This window comes from Buteo buteo, chromosome 9 (assembly GCF_964188355.1).
Source record: "Buteo buteo chromosome 9, bButBut1.hap1.1, whole genome shotgun sequence".
NCBI lineage: Eukaryota > Metazoa > Chordata > Aves > Accipitriformes > Accipitridae > Buteo > Buteo buteo.
This window is the reverse complement of record NC_134179.1, coordinates 32,828,028-32,848,942: the sequence shown is the minus strand read 5'-3', so window position 1 is coordinate 32,848,942 and position 20,915 is coordinate 32,828,028. Positions and strand designations below refer to the sequence as shown.

The window sequence follows — 20,915 nt, the reverse complement described above, 5'->3', positions numbered from 1 at the left end:
GCTATCTGCGTGGTGACTCAGCCTGGTGATCTGCGTTAGTGCAGCTTGCACTTTGCCACTTCATCTGCAGCGTCACTCCTTTCCGGTAGCATAACCTGTTACCAACACAGATGTGCTTCCTCGGTCATGGCTGTACGTGCCGATGATGTCTCTCGAGTTCTTCAGTCTCGCAGCTAAGCCACCCTGCTGCTCCTGTGCACAGTGTAGATCCAAAAGAAACCACATTGAGGAGGTTCTTCCTGCAACTCTGCAGCAGAGGGTCCTGCCAATAAATCACCCCGTTGTCAAATGCACCCAACGGATTTGGCTCCTGCATCCCTCAGGCCCCCCCCAAGCAGTTTGTTCATCCAAAGCACAGCATAGGCACTGACTCAGATTCCCACAAGGTCAAAGCAAAGCAGAATAGGCGTTTTTCTTCTGCCCTTTGTTGGTGAAGCTTTGACGTGATGGGACCTATGATATGTACAGGTGGGGTATGAAGAAGGGATCTCTTCCACATGCCACTGTGTGCTATTTGGATAGAATAGGAGCTGTGTCTGCTTTTCAAGGAAGAATTCTGCAAAAACAAAGCTGCAGCTATCTGGTTTGCTGTCTTCAGAAGAAAAGCCGGTCTTCAGCCTTTGTCACAGAAGATCTGTTGCTTTCTAGTCTCTTTCATCTCCAGGGGACAGTGCTTCCATACATACCTGACAGATTCATCTGCCCACCCTGGCTGTGTGCATCATGCAGCTATTCCAGCTTCCTGGGTGCCAGGGCCATCTGAATGCCTCTTCATTGCTGCTGTCTTGTAGCGATGAGGTCAGACTGCCCACTATATGGGCAGTCTTTTTTTCATTGTGTTCTTCTTTAAATCAATGCCCATGCTGCATGAGTCCTTTTTGTTTTCAATAGAGGATCGGTGATGCCCGTCTTCTGACAATTTCAGAAAAATGTACTGGGTAGGTTTCTCTTATTTGTTAGTTATAAACATTGAGTCATATCAGGAAGTGATTAGTTCTGGTACCTGGGTCAGAGTTACTTGTCTATGCCCATACTTGCCCAACACTGACTTCTTTCCTGGGGACAGTCTGAGGTTGTACCAGGGATGGTCTGGAGGAGTTCTGGCAAAGATTCACTCTTAGCTGTTGACCTGCTCATGCAACTCAGCCTTTGTGTTGTTCATTGTTGTGAATGGGTAGAGTGAAGGAACGTCTGGGAGCGCTGCATGTACTTAGCCCATGAAATGAGCTTAATATGTCTGGGAAAGCGCTCAGCTGATTTAATGTGGAATAATTCCATTTCCTTGGGATGCAGCACATATTGTGTCCGTTCATCACAATTACGTCATGCAATGAGTAGGTGCTACAGCATGTGGCCTTCCCTTGATGCTGTAATAGGCAAGCTGCTTTCCTTGGACAGAAAAGTTGAGCTTTAAGTACTGCCACATAACTCAGTAGAAATCATGTCAAAAAAATTCTTTCTTTAGTCTTCATCACTGGATGAAACCTGCACAGTGTTTTGCCATCTAACACATGTGAACTTCTACTAAGAATTTAATTCTCAGCTTTTCTTAGATGACCAGTATATGGAATTGTTTGGCAAGAGTGTTTGTTTTAAAATACCACAGTAAGTTGACACCATTTTATTATGTTGAATACACAACATGATCCAAGTTGTAAGGATGAAGTTGTCTGGATGCGAGATGTGATTTAGTATGGTTGGGGACCAGATAAGAGCAGGGTTGACAATGAATGGAATGTATGTCTTGATAGCCTACTTGTAATTTAAGCAGATTTCCACTTGTAAGTTTGTAGAACACAATTACACATAGTTGGATGACTTTGGCTTACTTTGGTCTTTTCCCCTAGCAGAAACAGGGTAGGGAAATTCTTAAGGATTAAGATTGCAAAACTCAAACCCATGGTTTGAGGGGGCCAGTTTATTGGAGTAAAGTGATAATGTTAGCCTTTCGCTGAGCATCTCAGTCCGGGACCGTTAGTGCGTAGCACGGAAGGGTTGTGTCTCATTTACACTTCTTAGGAAAACAGGTGAAGATGATCTCAAAGACTCCTAAGAGAACAACATAAAGCACCCATCCTCTTGCTGCAAATTATTTTGGTTGCCTCCCATGCAGAGCATACCCAGAAAGACAACCTTGATTTTACTGAGGTTTGAAAGATAGTTTTCAAGTTTCTGGGCTTTTCATTTAACATTACAGTGAAATCTCCAGATGCCAGAACGTTTTTCATAGGACAGCCAGTCATTATGATTCAAGTCAACTTAAATATCTGAATGTAGGTTTCTTTGGGGTTTTTGCTTCTTAAACTGCTACTTGCTTGATGCTTTAATCCTATCTGTTTTCTAAAAGTGATGAAGAATGCAAAGCTTTTTTATTAATAATTATATTTCTAGAATAAGGCTATTTTAAAACATACAAACTTTTAAAAGATGAAATAGAAATTGTAGGACAAATGACAGTGTATTGGTTAATCAATTTCTTTAAGTGGGCATGCAAATGTTTGTGATAGTGTTTCTAGTGCAAAAGTGTGCAATATTCTTACATTGATGTTTGAGAAATAAACTGTCTATTCAGCCAAATTGGTCAAAAAATTCACAGGATGAAAAATTCATTTTCCTTACAGATTGTTCTGTTATATGGTATGATAATACCAAGATCTGTAGAAAACTTTCTTGAAAAAGTTAAGGGTTGATAGAAGAATGCTCTGTAGCATCCAATAACTTATGCTTTAGTTGATTTGGATGTGACTGTAGGACCCTGTCTGAAGTCATCGATCCAAAGGCTTTGAAAGGCTGTTGGGTGCTCTGGGAGTAAGAGAATATTGCTCAGCTTTAGGCCAATAATTTTACTCTGGAACTAAGAAGCTGTTATCGATGAAACTTCTATCAAACAAGAGTGCCCGTATAAAAAGTTTAGGCTTCTTCAGGACTGTCTGGTTTCCTGATTTTAATTTATTTTTATGTATATGCATACACACATATGTGTATATATACATATACACACACAAATATATACACATATGTGTGTATATTTAAATGGTTGTGGTTGTGTTGCCAGTCTGTCTCTTTCTAGAGCTTTTAAAGAAACAATTTTCTCTAGCAGTTGAAATTGAGTCCTTTGCCTCTGGAGGATTTGAGACTAAGGAAACTTGCATGCACTAAATGGAAAGTAGGATGGTAATTACAGCTCACTTTGTATTTTCGTTTCACTTAATTTATCATCTGAGGTACAGTCAGGTGGCTGGGCATTTGAATGTTACAACAGTTACCAGGTTCCTGTGATTAGACTGAAAGACTACTCACGTATTTCCTTCTTCAGATTCATAGAAATGTTAGTGGAGGCTATTCTATGTATTCAGTTATGAACAGAAAAAACCTAAATGCAATAAATAAAGTTGTTGTTATAATCGTCACTCAGTGATACCAAAAGAGAAAAAATGCACTCTCTTAATCTGTGAAATTGCCTTGTAGTGTTGATTTATTGCTGTAAATATAGCAACTGGATGAGGGAAAATGTATTGATATTTCATTAAAAAAACCCCAAACTTCGCTCGGGTGGAGTAGTTTTTGTATTTAAAAAACATCTGTAGATTAACATTATGCCACATGAGTAAAATTGAATTGATTGTATTACGGTTGAAGTTGAAAGTAGACCAATGTTTTTTAAATGGATTTTTGAAATATAAAATCTTGCCTGTTTATGATTTGGTTCCCCTAGACCAAATTAACTTGGACACTCAGTAGGGACTCTGTTTATTCTGGCATAAGAACAAGCATGGGGCAGAGCTTCCTGGTCTCAAAAAACTGGTGATGGTAAGAGGCCTCTGCAGTGTTCCCAGCCAGCTAAATGCCTGAGGTATTTTGCCATACAGGAAATCAATTGCAGCTGAATGTGCACTGTTTCCACTCCAAGTATATAAACAGGCCTTATGGTGATATTAAAAAAAAAATAAAAAATAAAAAAAATCCGGCCTTACATTCAATAGGTTCTTGAAAGTTTAGAGCAAGCACATTTGATGTTTGGTTTCTGTGGATTCTTCACTGTCACCTTTGGCTGAGTCCGTAGCACAGAAATAGCTCAGGAGGAGAGGCAAATTAATCTTGGGGTCTTCTAGAACAGGCAAATGTAGAGCAATGGCTTAGAGAAATGAAAATAATAAAAAAGGTATCTTTGTTCAATTCCTGGTTGATGTTCCAGTTGATGTTCTGAAGCTGGGAAGGGTTACAAATTTAGCAAAAGAAATGAGTTCTTTCCCTCGTTAAATCAAGAATCCTGCATTTTTTAGGCTTCAAGATAGGTTAATAAATTTTGCTAGAAAAAGCTGCATCACAATTACAATAGCTGCTTTTTTGTGAAGTGGTAGAAGAAACAATATTTTAATTTGGATTATTTATCATTCTTTGTTGACCTTTTGAAAATATCTAGGTCAGATGCAGGTACCAGACAGATCTCGGAAAGCGACCCATGGCTCTGATTTGCTTTAACAGCTAGAGCCGTGTCCTTCTGTTGCTCACTAGGAAAGTGAGGGTTCATTTGGACAGAAGTTTCCAGGCATTAAAGATAATTAAGTTTAAAGTCAGCGCTAACAATTTCCAGAAGGAGCATGGCCTGAAGCTTTCAGGGTTTAGCGCTTGGGAGCCCAGCAGCACTTTCCTGCTCTGCCACAGACTTAGAACGTAACCATAGACAAAGTGTCCAGTCTAGATTTTTAAAGATACATGTAGGTAGGCACTTGCAGAGGTCGTAAGACTCTTAATGGGATTTTGGGAATCACATTAGCGTCTAATTCCTATTCAAAATCTGACCCTTTAGCCTGTCTGAACTGGATTCAGCCCGTGCTACGTTTTATTCAGCTACTCTCTAAGGCAGAATGGGCAGGCAGTACAGCAAGTGTGGCTTAGAGGGTCTAAACCGGGGTGAGCGCGGCCTCCCGCTGAGCTGCGCAGTTGTGCTCCCTTTTATCCTTCCTCTAATTCCGTAATTTCTACTATCCTTTCTGCAGAAGGCCAGAGATTCAACAGAGGAGAGAAAAAGCGACTCCACTTTGTCTTATCTTAACAGTGATTCATTTGACGAGTGCCCTACCAGGTAAATTTTTTTATTATTATTTTAACTTTTACTTTAAAAAAGAAAAAAAGAGATCATGTTTGTGCTTCTGGCTGAGGTGATTAGTGTTGGTGTTCAGTGAACATACCTCAAGTTAACCATGAGACTGCTTAGTATGTGGATTCACAATAGGTTGCTGTACTGTATTGGCCTGAAACATTGTTTAGCCAAGATGGTGGGTTTTCTCAGTGTGCATGCTAGTAGGGTTTTATGCAAATTAAATTAAAATTTTGGGGCACCTAAGCAGTTAGGGGAGGCTAAGTCTTTTTCTGTAACTGAAGTTTTGCTAAAGTTCTGTAGGTGAAGTGTTGTTTGGCTGCTTGGTTCTGTCCTTTTGGAGGTAGAAGTGCTACATTCATGGAGAAACAATGATCTCTCCATGGGGCTGGGGAGATCTGGGACTTCGGCGTTCTCCTGAGACTTCTTATGTTACTATATGTCATTCTGAGAAGAAATTGATCTTTCATAGTTTTTAATTATTTTTTTTTAGGGGGTTTGATTTTGTTTATGTACTCTCACTATCTGAAAGTCTTGGGGGACCTGGGGAACTTGAGAGCATAGGAAAAGCAGATTTAGATGCCATGGAAATGTAACTTGATTGTAATAACTGATTTCACTCATTTGATTATCTGAAACAAACTGACATTCCAGAAATCTTCACAATAGGGCTGGCAGGAGACTCCACAGACAATATTAAATAAGAAGAGGGCTTTAGGCAAGGTCCCTTTCTCCCTCCTTTCCTCCTCAGTGCTGGTGCCAGCCCAAAGGACTCTTTTCTCTCTCTGAATAAAGCAGGCATTCAGTGATGGGTTTTGTGGTTAACAGCAGGGATGCTGCTATTTAGAAAAACTCGGTGACTTATAAATAACCTACTTCACTCCTTCCAGTGCTAATGCTGGAACCAGTTTAGCATGCATTATTTTAAAATTAAAAAAAAAAAAAAAAAGTACATTATGTTAATTGCCACTCTGGCTTCTGTGACCTGGGAGGGAATACTAATATGCTATGTTAGACCACTAGTTAATAATATTTATTATTTTACCCTCCTGATAGTGGGGCTTGTAATATAATTTTGTTGTATGCATTGATGATCCAATTGTGTTCAAATGTATTTAAAATTTTGGGAGAATGGCAACTTTGTGTTGGACCCAATGCTTTGAGATTGCATAGCTTTCATAGATAGACACTAGCAGGCTTGCATAGCATTCAGTTGAAGCTTACATCTGACAAACATTAGTGACATCTTACTTTCCTTTGGATCCAAAGGAGAACAGTTTCTGTAAGTAGGAAAACATTTTGCAGAGGCTGAGAGGGGAAAGACCAGAAATTCCTCTTCAGTATTTTCTAAAAATAACAAGATTTGAATACGGTTGCATGTTTTAACATACTTTAGAGAAAAATAATTGGCATGACCTAAATTCAATACACTAGTTATCTGTGTTATTTGCTGAAAGTTAATTACTAGCATATTTTTTTTGTCCACAGATGTGGAGAGGCTGTACATTCCCAGGTTCCACACAGCAAATAATTTTATTTATTTAGCCTGAAATTTGTGCATATCCAAATGCATGTGAAATATTTGCCTAGTGACCTTAGAAAGTGAGTTACTTGCACAAATTCTGCCCTCCCCGCTCCCTGATTTCCATTTCATTTCAAATGTGCTGCTTGGCCTTGGTTTTGAGTTGCATTGATTTTAATGAGTTTTCATGATGAACAGAAAAGCTAAAACAGACCGTCAGACTCTAATAACCTCTTTCTGAAAGCTGAGATAACATGGTTTGTGCATGTGTCCTAAGAGGCAGAGGATTTCCTAAGATTTTCTGGGATCCATGGCAGACAAGCGTTCACTGTGAAGTACTTCAGAAAATTGTTGTATCAACAAAGCTGGAGTGTGTGGGAATGTATCAGCTAATGGGATAAGGCATTTGAGGACTAGATGAAGTGCATTTAGTAAGGAATTAATTTCATGGGAAAGAGGAAGAAACCTAAAATATGAGGAGTGGTGTCCTGTAAAAAAGAATAGCTTAATGGTTTGGGCAGATACAGCTTTGTGGGATGGATGTTAAATCTGTACCAAATAACCATCAGTAAATTTGCTAAATTTGCTTCATGTGCCAGACTTAAATCTGGAGGTTTTAAGAATATTTTCACTCTGAAAAACTTTTGGGGGTGGTGGGGGAGATATTTTATGAAATTTGTTTATATTTTGCTCTTATCCATTTGACTTATCTAACAATATTGTGTGGGTTTAATTGTTTTAAGAAGTTGGTGTTTAGAATATGCTGATCTTTGGAAAGAATGAAAACGGGCTTCAGCAGCTCTTAAAATCCTGACATCTGTTGTAGCAGAGAAGGAAACATCAGATCAATATACTTTGTTCTAACAATTCAGCATGAGTTTTATTATGCAGTGTGTTTATGCTAAAAATCACTACACAAAAAAATTCCTCGAGCATCTGCATCACTGGATGCTTTGTTTAGGCCATGTCTTTAATGGTATGAGGGCTTGCAAATCTGTGTGAGGGTGGAGAGGAATGATGCATGCCCACGTGTGAGCTTTTCTGTAAGTCAGCTCTATTTTTGGTAGAGGTATGGGGCAAAAATAGGGGTTCAGTTGCGATGTGAAGGCCAGTAAAAGCTTTCCTATTGTGGGAATTGCCTGCCAGGTTCTTAGAGCGGTTGCATTAGTATCCATGGGAATATTTGGGGTTTAATTTAGCATGCTAGATTAGGGCCTAATACCTTAATTAAGGCTAGCAATTTTTAATGAGTTTCCCCCAAACCCTTTGTGGCTGATTGTAGTCAGACTGAAACAGACATAATATAAAGTGCATCTCTAGGGTTTTCTGTGGTTGGCAATTTTATGAAAGCTGTTGTTCTACTTCAGAGTGATGAAGCTGACCAGTGAATGTAATCTTTAACAGAAGGATTCACAGATCTGACTAGCCTTCTTAAAAATATTAATCCAAATAACTTATGCCAGTGACATATTGAAAGTCTAAACACTTGGTACGTTTAGACTAACGGTTTTATACAAATTGTGATAACTGTTTAAAAAAGGCTTTGTTAATTGATAAAACAGCTTTTCCAAATGTTGCTTAATTCTCTTGTCAGTTCACATGTTTGGGATTTTCTGCTGTGAAAAAGATAAAATGAATTGTTTGGACAAATTCAGGAATAATATAATGAGGATTTTGTATAATCTATAGACAAAGTGATTTATTTTTTTAAACATTTCTGTATTAAGGTGTAGAATAAAAATTCTTATATTTATTTAAAAAAAAAATCCCCAAAGACAAGCTCGCTCACTCCTATCTCCCCCCCATGCTTGCTCAGAGTGGTCAGTCCTTTCCCGCTGCCATCTCCTATTGTTACGGTCAAATGACCAAGGAAAAGTGTATACTTCCTTTTGTGTCCAGTAGATAGGGGTTCTTAATTGATGACTGCTGCTTTCTTTCTGGCAGAAAGGAAATGAATGGGCAGTAGTGATTATAGCACATCTGTTGTTTTCTGGTGAGCATCCTGTACAGCAGTGAAACTGTCTTGAAGACTACGTTTCCCCCCCCTCGCCCCCATTCAGGACTAGTTAATAGAGGGGCTGTGGGTGACGAGTGACTGTATTGTTCCTTTGTCACAGGTGTAACCAGAGCAGAAAAACAAATTGCACGCTGGAACAGAATGGCTTGTTTATATTTTCCAAATAAGTGTATTTTACAAAAACAAAGCAAATCTTGCAAAGACTTCAGGGAGGTACTGTGTTTTGATTGCACGATGTAGGAAATGAGTCCTGTCTTCATATTATAGTCACTGCATTGTAGGTGTAATACTCCAAAATCATACTGAAAATGGCTTCCTCTGGGGAAGCGGGGGGGAATAGCACTCATATCAAGGACCCAAAAGCTGAAACGGTCACGCAGCTTTTACTACAATTTCTAGGATGCAGTTTCTAAGTCTGTGATACCGTTGTCCATCTCCTGCTTGAGCATCTTTTGCTTGATGTGTTGCAGCCTAACTCTGGGGAGCTCTGTGGTGTGCTCTTGCCCTCCTGGAGAGGGGCTGGGGACGGAGCCAGGAGAAGCTCCTTGCCTGGCTTTACAGGTTTCAGAGAGAGAAATTTTGGGGACAGATGGATGATGAAGTATAGGAAAGGGTCTGGCCTGAGAGAAGAAGGGGACTTGAAGGTGGGGAAGACAGATGTCTGGGGAAATATTTGAGGCCGTTCAGTAAAGCGGCTGGGTGAAGTAGGTATGGGCTGGTAGTGGATTGTATTACAGCTTGTCCTCTACGTTGTACCAGCCACAGTTTTGCCACAATTTTCTTTTTCTTTCTGACTCCTGTATTACAAAGAAGCCAGTGAAAGTGGGCTGTGCTCTGTGCAAACCCGGAGTGTGCCTACGGGGAACCTTTTTGTTTTCTTGCCACGCAAAGTGCTTGAAAACCCGTTAATCGAAAGAGCTCTGTAAATCTGAATCCTTACCACTTACTTTGTTGTCTTTTGTTCCTTCCTTTTGCTTTTATCATATTTAATTGCAGTGTTTCTTGTAAGCAAGGTGCCAGTACTCTGCTTTTGCACAGACTAAATATTTTGGTACTTACAGTGCTTGCTGATAGTGCTTATGTTGAGCTTCGTTGAAGCTGGTTAATTAAAGTTAGCACACAAGGTAGTGCTGCCCTCTTTCTTGGGGGTTTCTGATGTGTGTAGGATAAAATTGGGGGTTTTTCAGCCCTTACTTGTCACTTGCTATCCCAAGAGCTGCTCTGTCGCTGCCCTCTTAAGCGAGGATCCCCAGCACTTACCAAAGGAGGTGTTGGGATGTACAACTTGTATCCGTAAGATGCTGTTTAGCTGGAAGCTTACAGCCTTCCTTGAGCTAGACAGGATTTTCAAAGAACAGATGCATAAGGGCCACTAGAGATGGGAAAAGTAAGCAAGAATATACTGTGCTGTAGGTGAACAGCAACACAGCTGAATACAACGTTCATGATACCATAAATGAATCATGCTACAATTAATGCCCCAGTGATACATATTCCCTTATGGTGTTGGCAAAATGGGCGTCAAAACTGATTTCCACCTGCACTCTAAATTTGCAGACAGCATGGAGTAATCAACTGCATAATTATCCAGCATAGATAAGGTTAAACTTCCATCATTGCTGCTTTTCCCTGGTCAGATCAAACTTCGGAAAATGGAAAAACAGGTGCCATAAACCCAATTTTAAATGGCATGGGTTTTTTTTCCTTCTTTCCAGAGGTAAAGCTGGTTGGAGGATTTTTTTTGTGGGTTTTTTTGGTTTGGTTTTTTTTTTTTTGTGTTTGGTTTTGGTGGGTTTCTTTTGGTAGGCTTGTCTAAAGGTAATTTAAGCAACTAAATAATGTTTTTGCTTTCTGAGCGAGATGCACGAAGACCCTGTTCATACCTCAAAAGCCTTTTAAACATTTAGCCTATCCCCATAGGATTTCAGACTTATCTTGCATCTGTTGGCAAGCATTATGTTGTAGCTAAATATTGATCATGGCACCAGCCAAGTAATGCAGGAAAACCCCACAGAATCAGTTGAAATCTGTTTGCTCAACTCTACATAAATTCTATTGTAGGGATGTCTTAATGCATTATGGTAAGTTTTAATAAAGATAGTAAATTGTTTTAGATTTTTGTAATTCCAAGCACTATGTTGATGTATTGTTCTGTACTTCTTGCATGACTCATGAGAAACACTTGAATATTTGTGACTTAACGTATTCAAATTGCTATATAGAAGTTTGCTAAAATGTTTTTATTATGGAATCCTGGCTTTGGGAACAGATGTGACTTCTTTCATCCTGAGCTAAAGATATAGTATGTGACTTAGAGCAGGACTGTAGATTGGTTTACAGTATTTTCAAAGGCAGTTCTTTGAGTATTGATGCATTGATGACTATACATACAAACCAAAATCCTATTAAAAATGTAAGAATACTTGTTCTGTTGAGGCAGATATTCATTAAAACATGATACATAGTTGTTCAGTAAAAGAAACTTCAGCAAGAACTTCAACCTTTAAAAAAAAGATTAGCTACTGCTTTTATCAGCACGGACATCGCTTTGAAGATACTAAACATCTGGTTTCTGTCTGGGAGAATTATGTTCTGTCCACTTGACCCTTTGTAAAAGTAAATATTTTTATTAGTTACGTTATGTAGGAATTTGAAAAAATATTTAATACATAACCCCCACCACTTTGCATACTTAGCTTCAGTTGTATAAATACAGTACATCAAATGGTGTTTTGTCCTTGATTCATGAGTTTCTTTTGTAATTAAAAATTATACCAGTATGGAATTTGATAGGAGACATAACTATGTTTTTCCTTGCTTTCTTTGTTTTCCTTTTTAAAAGAAAATAGTCCTCATTTTCCCTCGCTCCCTTGTCACCTCTCAAGAGTGTGTTTGTCACCCCCCCAGACATTTCAGCCCGAGCGTCCTTCCCTCAGCTGTGACTGTAAACTGTACTTCAAGGGTAAATCCAGCCTGGATTATATTTGGTTACTACATAATTTAGATGTGTGAAGTTACCTAGTATAGATAGTTGTATATTTTGTGTTTGGTATTGCAGTCTTCTGTGATCCAGTGGAGGTTAGAGATTATTGGAGAGGTAGCTTCTAATCCTGTTTTTAAGGTAGAATAGAAAAGACCTTAAAATCACAATTGTTATATTTGTTTTGTCCACATGAAAATGGGTTACTTAGGAAAAATACCCTCCATGCATAAAAGTTTAAACACTAATGTTGCCAGTTTCGTGCCAGTATGAGAGTGAGTGGATATCTTTGAAAATACACAATGTAGCCTTTTAAGTAAGGAAAGGCATTAAACTTTATGAAATGTTACACTTGAGAAGTGATTTTAAAAGTTAAGCCAGTTAGGAATTTTTCAGCCTAGAATATTTTGTTGGAAAATAGCAATTTATTGAAAACAGAACATTCACACAAACAGTTTTCAATTAAACTATCAGCAAGAGAAGTTTTTAAGATACAGGATTGTAAGAAAATGTGGTTCAGTTCCATGGAAAAATAACAACATAATTTAAAACTGAAGTGAATACTATCTCTTTGGAAAGTTCTGTCTCTGTTTTTTTCTTATTATTATTTGGATTACAGCCCTTCAGCAGTCTCTACCTCTTCCTCACAAAGAACATGGATATTTTCAAAATTCTACTATTTTTTCCATAAGTTGGAAAGATAGCTAGTTGCTTCTAGTGTACTGATGTTCATTTTTGCAAATTGTTCCTGTGGAAGAGATTCTTCTGTTGTTTTAATGTGAACAGTCTGACAGATGTTAGACACAACGTGACTCAAGTCATGACAAATGATTCCCTCTACTCCTTTTTCTTCCCCATTTGACATATATTAAAATTCTTACTGATGACTTAGCAATGAAGTTAAGATCTAAAAAGAATTCTTACAAATTTGATTTGTCCTATTTATTATTATTATTGGTCTAAATCATGTTGCTTATGTAATAGGCACTATAACTGCCTGTCTCTTTATTGGATGTGCCAGTGTTGAGGGTTTATTAATCTTCAGGGTGAAGTGAAGCCTTTCAAAAGCCTACGTGCCACTTTTAGTCTCAGAGTAGAGAGCTTTTGCTCAAGTGGATTGCAGGATAATTGAGGATGTTTGTGCCAAATCTGTCTCAAATCTAAACCAAAAATACTGAGTTTTTTGTGTTTATTTTGGGAATAGTTCATAGTTTTAAAGCTTGCCTCATACACCAATATTTATGAGAAATGATAATGAAGTGGACTTTAAACAGGACATTATAATTTAAAATGTTATTGTCTCTCTGAAGCACATCTGGTTAATGCAAGATCTAAAGCTATTAATTTGGCCAGGACAATGAGTTCTTTATGAATTGGGGCTAGCCCATTGAAATGAGTTTGCTCCTGAATTAATGATGATGGAGGGTGGGGAGTTTGGAGTAATGACCATCTGCTGGGTTGTTAATGTCCAGCAGACTTCAAGAGACACAGTGACGCCGGTGGTAACACGCTTGCGCTAACCTTAATATCTGTATTGTTACTATGCATAGACCAAGGAAATAAAAGCTGGATGAAACTATAAAATTCAGGTAATTTTGTGTGTGTGTGTGTGTGCGAGAGAGAGGACTGTCTTCCAGAGGTGGAAGCTTGCTGCTCGTCCAGTGGAGTGAGAGTGCTCAGCGGGGTGGTGGTGGGGGAAATCCCTAACAACCAAATTTACCGTTCAGCGTTCTTTTCCTGAGAACAGCTTGATTTGATTGCCCCACTCCCCAGGAGAGATGAGAGGCAAAAAACCCAAATGCTTTTCACTCTGGGGACTGGAGGAGCCCCACACAAGTGCTGTTGTGCTTCATCTGCTGTGGTGCAACAGGGCATGGGTGGTAATCAGATGAGTCCCCAGCTCTTCGTCCCTGTTGCTACTTATTCCACATAACTAGGTTGCAAACCAAGATGTAGTTTAAATGCCTGAAACAGTAATTCTCATAAAGCTCTTTTATAGCCTTTTAACACTGAAAGTAGTGTACATTTCTTGATATTGTCAAATCATATTTTGTCTTATCTGTATCCTTACAAGACGTAAGGATATAGATACTTGAGTAAATCCTGTAGTGTAAATAACTGTTTAAATGAGGGAGGCATGAAATTCCCTTGCATAAGCAGTTTCCTTCCCCGCTTGCTTGGATATTGGTCTTCAAGGTGGGTGACAAAAGCCTGCTGCATGCTTGCTGGAAATGAAATCAGTAGTTGGGGGTTTCCCTTAGAATTAATTGGCAGTACTGATACAAAAACGCATACTTCATTCTGTGTATGTGGAAAGCATAATGTAAACATACACTTCTTTAAAAATAGGCATAATACAAATATTTTAATATCTCTATAGTATTGTACTTCCTGCCATTGATCTTTATCACTAAAAGTAAACAAATCATTTTGCCTTGATGATTCTTATATGTTAATCTAGGATTGCAAAGATTCCAAAGATGCTGTTCGTGGTAGATGTCTTGAAGATGCCAGTGTCCACCTTTTTTTGATATGTTAGGATGAATGAAAGGATGGAAGATTTCCAAAGTTTATTTCATACTCTATATAAAAGTGTTAGTGCTTAATTCATGCTGTTTGGATGTAGGATTTTCACTGCTGTCTACAATAGCAGGCTCACACTTAGGAATAAGTGGAGCGCAGCCCTCCTGGGACAGGCGCAAGCAGCCCAGAGGAATAGTGGGATGTAAAACACTGCCCGATAATCAGACACTGGGGAACCCATGTGCTATCGCCTTCCAGTTCTGAATCTGTAGGGCGTTTTACTGTTCGTCCTAATATTTTTTTTTCATTTATTTCAGCTGAAATGTTGAAAACCTTTATTTCACTTGATATCCTCTTATAATCTTGCCAAATATGCACTCTGCTGCATCAGTTCAAGTAGATCTTTGACAGAGTCCTTGCAGGGTGGAAAAAAGAGCAAAACTGCAATAAAAGCCCACAAAATATGTATGTGGTTGAAATGGACTTTATTTCAGTTTTAATACGTGCTTAAACTGGAAAACAAGTGTTATGTTTTTGTAATTACTTCTTTGGAAAGTGGAGCAGTTCATTTACTTCCTTAGAGAAATATGCTTAATCTTCAGCTTCAGAGATTTGAAGCTGGTAGTTACAGGTAATCTGTTTTAACTAGTAATTTTTATAACAAATCAATTAATCAAATGGTTGAGTTTGTGTGTAAATTTTGCTGACAGCTAACTTTGGAAAAAGACAAAATAATTCTAGACACACTATAAAAGTTATGTTAATTCAACCCTCTGGGGTTTATGTAATCCAAACCTCGTTCCTTGGTTTTGTTTGTTGTTATTTTTTTCCCATATCTATTTTGCAAATAAAGTCAGATAATAAGAATGATTTGACAGAAGCACCACATGGATATGTGTTTTAAAACAGATGAAACTTTTCTTACATTTAGGTGTAAGACTCTCAAAACTTTAATAGATAATTTTGAAGTTTGGTAGTTACTTCAACCAACAGTGTAGTTTTTTGTTAAGTAGGCTGCATTCCTATTTTCTGCAAATTAGGGTAGATGCTAAAATGACTGACCAGTTTTGAAAAATTTGGCCTTTGTTTTGTAATAATTATGATTCATTGCAGCTTCTTCCCAAACTTCAATGGCTTTTGCTTAAACTGTACTGGAGTTGGATTTAAAAAGAAAACCCCAACCCCCCAAAAAGCCCCCAAACCACAAAAACCTCCCTTCCATTAAGGATCTGCTTTACATTTCGTGCTGGCATTAGCCTGCTAGCTTTATGGGGGTTCCCAAACTTCAGACTTGCGTCTGGAACAGCCATACGAGGACTTTTCTTGCTACAGGAGAGCTGGGCAGCCGCCTCTGAACTCTGCTTGTGGGACACTTCTCGCTCTGACACGGCTGAAGGAGGCATCCACTAGTTGTTGGGCTGTACAGGAGCTGAGATGTTGCAGAGAAAGGTGCCCACAGGTACAGAGACAGAAAACGATGCTTTTTAAAAGGTTTGTATCTGATCCCTTTTAAAGGTCAGGACTGAAAGGTAGAAGTGAACCCTGCCACTCCCAGTGGCATATGCATAAGGGAAGAGTAGTTTGGTTGTATGCTTTCTGCTCTCCAGAGAGTATGGTTGTCTTCCCCCTCCCCCCTGGTCAGTTCTGCTTTTTATGCCGGTATATGTGTGTCTGGCTCTCCATTCAGAGTTCTTTAAGTATTTGTAACGAAATTAAAGTAAGAGAAAAATGCTCGAAAGTACATTTCGGTGAAGTCTGTGAGCATAGGCGGCCTGAGAGAGGAGTCCTATAAGGTTACACCTGTATTAAATTCAGAAGGGCCTGAGAATGTTGCCAGACCTGGAAGAAGATGGTCTATGATGGTCATGTTTGCTGGTATGATTTTGGGGAATTATAGCTAGCCTTCTCCCCAGACAGTTTCCAGGCATGCCTCAGTCTCTAGTCCAGTTCAGGTGTCACTCCGGAGAGATGTTTTTTACGCACCCTGCTTTGGAGGCTGAAGTGGTTCATTAGCACAGATGTGGGCTATTCTGTCCCAGCTTGCTTTTGCACCCAGGAACGCTTTATGGGAGCATCTAATGGATTAATTTAAGAATAGCCTTCATGTTTCCAGTGATAAAACTCTGCAATGTGAGCTCAGCCTTTATTCAGCATCAGAGGTTGGTCCAGCGATCCTGTGAGCGTCTTCACTGTGGGGAAAACCAAGGGTCACTTTCTATTTGGTGTGAATGTATCTACTCCTTAGTCAGCATTTCTCTGCTGTGCAGACTTTTTAGTCCATCTCTTGAGTAAGGTTGCTCTGCAGTGTTGCTGTTATTTATTTTAAAGTGTATTTCTGGACTGTTTGTTTTGTAGGGGAAAATGGGGGAGCTAGGAATAGAGGAAAAGAAATTTTTTCATAAAGAAAAAAGAAGGATTTGGAACTGGCTTGGCACTTGCTGAATTGACATGCCCTGCTGGGTCAGCATATAGCGGCAACCGTTGGGCAAAAAGTGATAGTGGCTTGGTGATACCCCCAGGAATACTGCATAGGCTGTGGGGACAGCGACAGGGGTGGGAGAGAGATGGAGTAACTGTCATCAAATCTAAAGGGAGCAAATGCTTCTTCCTCCACCTGCTCCTCTTGCCTAAATGCAGTAAGGCTTGGAGGGCTGCAGAGTCTCATTTGCTGATGAGATAGTGGTTTCCTGCTTTTTGTGGTAATATACATGGCCCTTTGTGTGTGTTTGAAATACAGCAGGGACTTTTTTTTTATTCTGTTGCCCTGCTGAATAGGCTGACATCATCTCGGAGCCGAGGCAGGGCCAGGTGGTCTCCCGCCTAGCTGTGCCTCTCGCCGGGTTCTGTGGAAACTTGGTGTCGTTAGTATGCGCTCTGTGTGCCAGTGTTCCTCAGAGTACAAAATGGGAGCTAGGCAGCAAGAATGGAGGAACTGGGATTTCTATGTACCAAGGATGGAACTACATAACTTGAAACAGCATTATTGGAATACCCCTATGTTTTTTGGTTCAGTACATCAGTACTTAGTATTTGAATAAACCATTAAGGTTTATAAATGCTTAGTTGTGTGTCTTGGCAGTGCTTTAGGTTTGTTCCCCAATTACTAAACCTGGGAGGCTGTTTTGCAGAAAGTTCGCTTAAGTTATTTCTTCCCTTAAAAGTGGAAGAAAAGGAACTTTCATCTGAATTCACCGGGCTTAGCTCTGAGAATTCAAAAGGCTTTGGAAACTGGCTGAAGCTCTTGGTACTGACTTGAGTGATATCCCCTTGAATATTTACTTTAGTCAAGCCTATTCAAAGATCCCCCTCCCACCCTGTCCTTATTTGCGTCGATTTCCAGTACCAGATCTAATGACCAATTGAATACAAAGCTTTGCCTCTTAAAAATAGGTTCTTCAGGAATTGTCAGTTGTATTCCTGTGGCCTTATTTTGTGTTCTGTGTTTACATAAACTGAAGTAACTGGAAAGACTTACCCATCTCTATTGTACTACAGAGATGTATTGCATTGCCAGTGGGAAAACACTAACTTGTGAATTTTTAGTTGTGTTTGGAACCGCAGTGTTGATACACATATTATGAAAATGAAAGAAGTGTGTCTGATGGTGTCTTACGGCTGTAAAATTTCATGTACAGTTTTGCTGTAGGATTTCATGGACAGTGATTTGTGAAGTTGTCTTATTTGTATCCCTCCACACTTCTAATACAGTGCATAAAATTTACATGTCCTTTGAAACTTCCTGACATAATTTGGGGAACTATATTGGTTTTAACTTTCTTAATTAAGAAGCACTGAATTCCTTTATGTAGCTATTTGCTTTTCATAACCTTCTCTTTCTCAGGATAGAAATGAAATACTTGATTAGCCTTCATGCCGCCTTCTAGTGTTGTTGAAGTACACATGTGATCCATCTTTCACTTTAGTAAAATTTTACTTGGTGGGAATAGACAGGAAGAGACACATCCCTTTATCAGTAGTTCTGGCAACCCAGCAAGAGCAGGGAGAGCTGCTGAATGCGTGATTTGTTTCTGATTCTCTACTAACTATGTAGAAGGAGAAAAAGCTTCACTGTTCAGTTTTGTTAAAATGGAAAGGTAAGGAAGGTGACCTTCATCACTGGTGCAAGAAGGCGAAGAGAGGAGAACTTGGACTCCTTTTCTAGGTGAAAAGCGTCTGTTAGCATAGAAATTTAAAAAGCTTTGTAATCTTAACACCTTCTAAAACTATAATGTAAAGTTAATGGAAACCCTTTATTGACTACCCCTTAATAACCTATATTTAAACATGATGTTTCCGAATGATCACTATCTTTGAAATAATTTTCAGTGTAAAGCACTAAAGGATTTGGGGTGCTTTTTCTCTGATCTTATTGAAAGCTATAAAATAACATGCAGTTCACCAAAAAAAGATCCCTCTTAGCACAAGCTGTGAATTACTAGAGTTGTTTCAAGAATCTTACACATCTCTGAAACACTCTCAACAATTGCATACTCTTTTATAAGCTGTCCATGAGGTAATGTCAGATGACTATTATTTTAGTACAAAATAGGTATTTCTTTGTTTCTGTGTTTGAAAGCTAAGTCTAAGTTATTTATTTGTTTTATTTTCTGAGAAGGTGAATGAAGTCCTGTCAAAGTGCACAATGGCTCAGACTCCATGCAGTTGTTGAGAGTTACTTACAAACAACTGATTTGTTCAAACAAGTCTCTTAGACTGATGTAGAAAGGAGAAAAACATTCAGCTGAAGGAAATCACCTTTCCAACTATAACATTTGTAAGTGATGTTATTTTTCCCCCATGTGTTTTTTCTGAATGGAACTAGTGTTCTCATCTGGGGCCAGTGAAGGTCTGCGTTTGGCGATGCGATGTTTAGTAATAAATCCAGCTTTTCTAAGAAAGCATGTTGGAGATAAGAAGCTTTTTACATTTATGGTATTACAGAGGGAGTTTCCCTGTCTAGAGTATACTGCATTTTAACCCAAAAGAAATGTTTATTCAGCAGTTTGTCAGCTGCTTCTGTCAAAATGGTTGTTCAAATTCCTTTGGAAATTGTGGCAGGTTAAAGATTGTTACTGTGTGTGGTTTCCCTTTTACCAGTTTTAGTCTCCTAGGCTCTCTACTTGTGTTGATCATAGGTGGGTGAAATAATTTTCTTTCTATTTCCAGTCATATTTAATATAATATTCCATATTCTTTAGAGTGAATATATGTATATGCATGTAGTTATGTATGTATATATAAAAACTGTGGTTTGCCAGAGATTAAGCATGTATGTTACTTGAAACTATACAGTTTCTCTATGCTCTACAGCAGGCACATGCATTTCAGTGCCACAAAAGTGAATAGGACTAAGATTGCAGTTATTGAACTCTGCTGAACTGGGGACACATTATTCAAAGCTAATATACAGCAAGAGGGCCCTGGCTTCTCTATCACAACCAGCTGGAGTGTTCTGTAGATAACTGCAAACTTTGGCTCTAGAAAATATGTTGTTCGCAAGCCGTGCTTCAACAGTTACACTCTGGAGTGGCCTAATAAATAATGGAGTGTTTTTGCAGGAAATGTCCTAATCTGAGTTATGAGGAGGTTCATTTGGACAAACTGCAGGTGAATGTGCACAGCACTCTCAGTTAGTTTGTTACTATTTTCCTCTTTTTTTCCATGTGTGTGCAGTGTGTATTTAAATATATATACGTACACACAGATGTACATATCCTCAAAGCAGGGAGAAGGAAAAGCTGGAGGAGTGTGAAGCGGTCCGGCAGTCAGCTGTGTGGGGGACAGCCAGGCTCAGTGTTTGGGCAATTGAAACATGTCAGGGCTCAGAAAGCTTTAACGGATGACTCTTTTATGCTATTTGCTGTGTTGGTTGCCTAATGTTATATACTCTGTGATGAAAACAAAACCCCAGAAATTTTCATTAATCACACTTTACAGTAGTCAAGGAGTTACATGGGCTTTTTCTGATGGCTGTGGGGAAAAAATGTGTTTCACAGGTTATATGTAAGTAACTTTGTTATGCATGGCTGTAGTTTGGCTAGCCTTTCAAATTACAATTTCTGGAAAAGCCAATTGAGTATTACTTGTCTAATAATTATAAAGCCCATGTCTAAACCTCTCATTTCAGCAGTAATATCATACTCAGGCAATTGCAGTTGAAGGAAACACACAAATGGGCTTCGTAGGAGCCCTTCTTCTGTTGGTGAATCTGTGGCCATTCCTTTCCTTGCAAAACATAACAGAGTCACCGTGTGTTACGGAGAGAAAAGTGGTGAAGGATCCACCTGTAAAGTGATAATTATCCATTATCCTGGATTTAAAAAGGCTTCCCCTTTGTGAACAAGCATCTGCAATACCAACCCTTTGTATAATTCCCCTCCCGCCCCCCTCTCTCTAGCTCTCCAAAAGAGTTTACAGTTAAGGGGAAAAATATTTTTCTCCCTTGTTTACTTGGGATTAATGTTGTTTAGGAAAATTTTTAACAAAGTAAATAGACCTTCTGGACAGCGCTGACATTTTTGTCTTTCATCAGTATGATCTTCTTTTGAAAGTTCTGTGGGTTTTTCTATAATGAGGTCTGAAGTTATTTCTGTGAAAATATATAGTGAAGCCAAACATTATAAGTATTTTATAGAAGAGGTAAACCAGCCTAATTGGAGTTGATGCATACTAATTGCTCTGCTGTTAGCAAAATTGGAAGAAAAATAGAAGTGATTTGAAAAATGTGTGCATGAGAGAATATACTTGTGATTTTGATTTGGTGCAGAACATA

At 38.9% G+C, this 20,915-nt stretch overlaps 1 protein-coding gene across 1 annotated transcript in view; it reads left to right on the top strand.

The window, feature by feature from the left end:
* The window catches only part of PLEKHG1 (pleckstrin homology and RhoGEF domain containing G1), a 139,239-nt gene that overhangs the window by 8,174 nt on the left and 110,150 nt on the right, over nucleotides 1–20,915 (top strand). The window contains exon 2 of the mRNA XM_075035988.1: nucleotides 5,001–5,086. The gene's annotated coding sequence lies outside the window, so the exon portion shown is untranslated. The remainder of the gene's footprint in view (nucleotides 1–5,000; nucleotides 5,087–20,915) is intronic.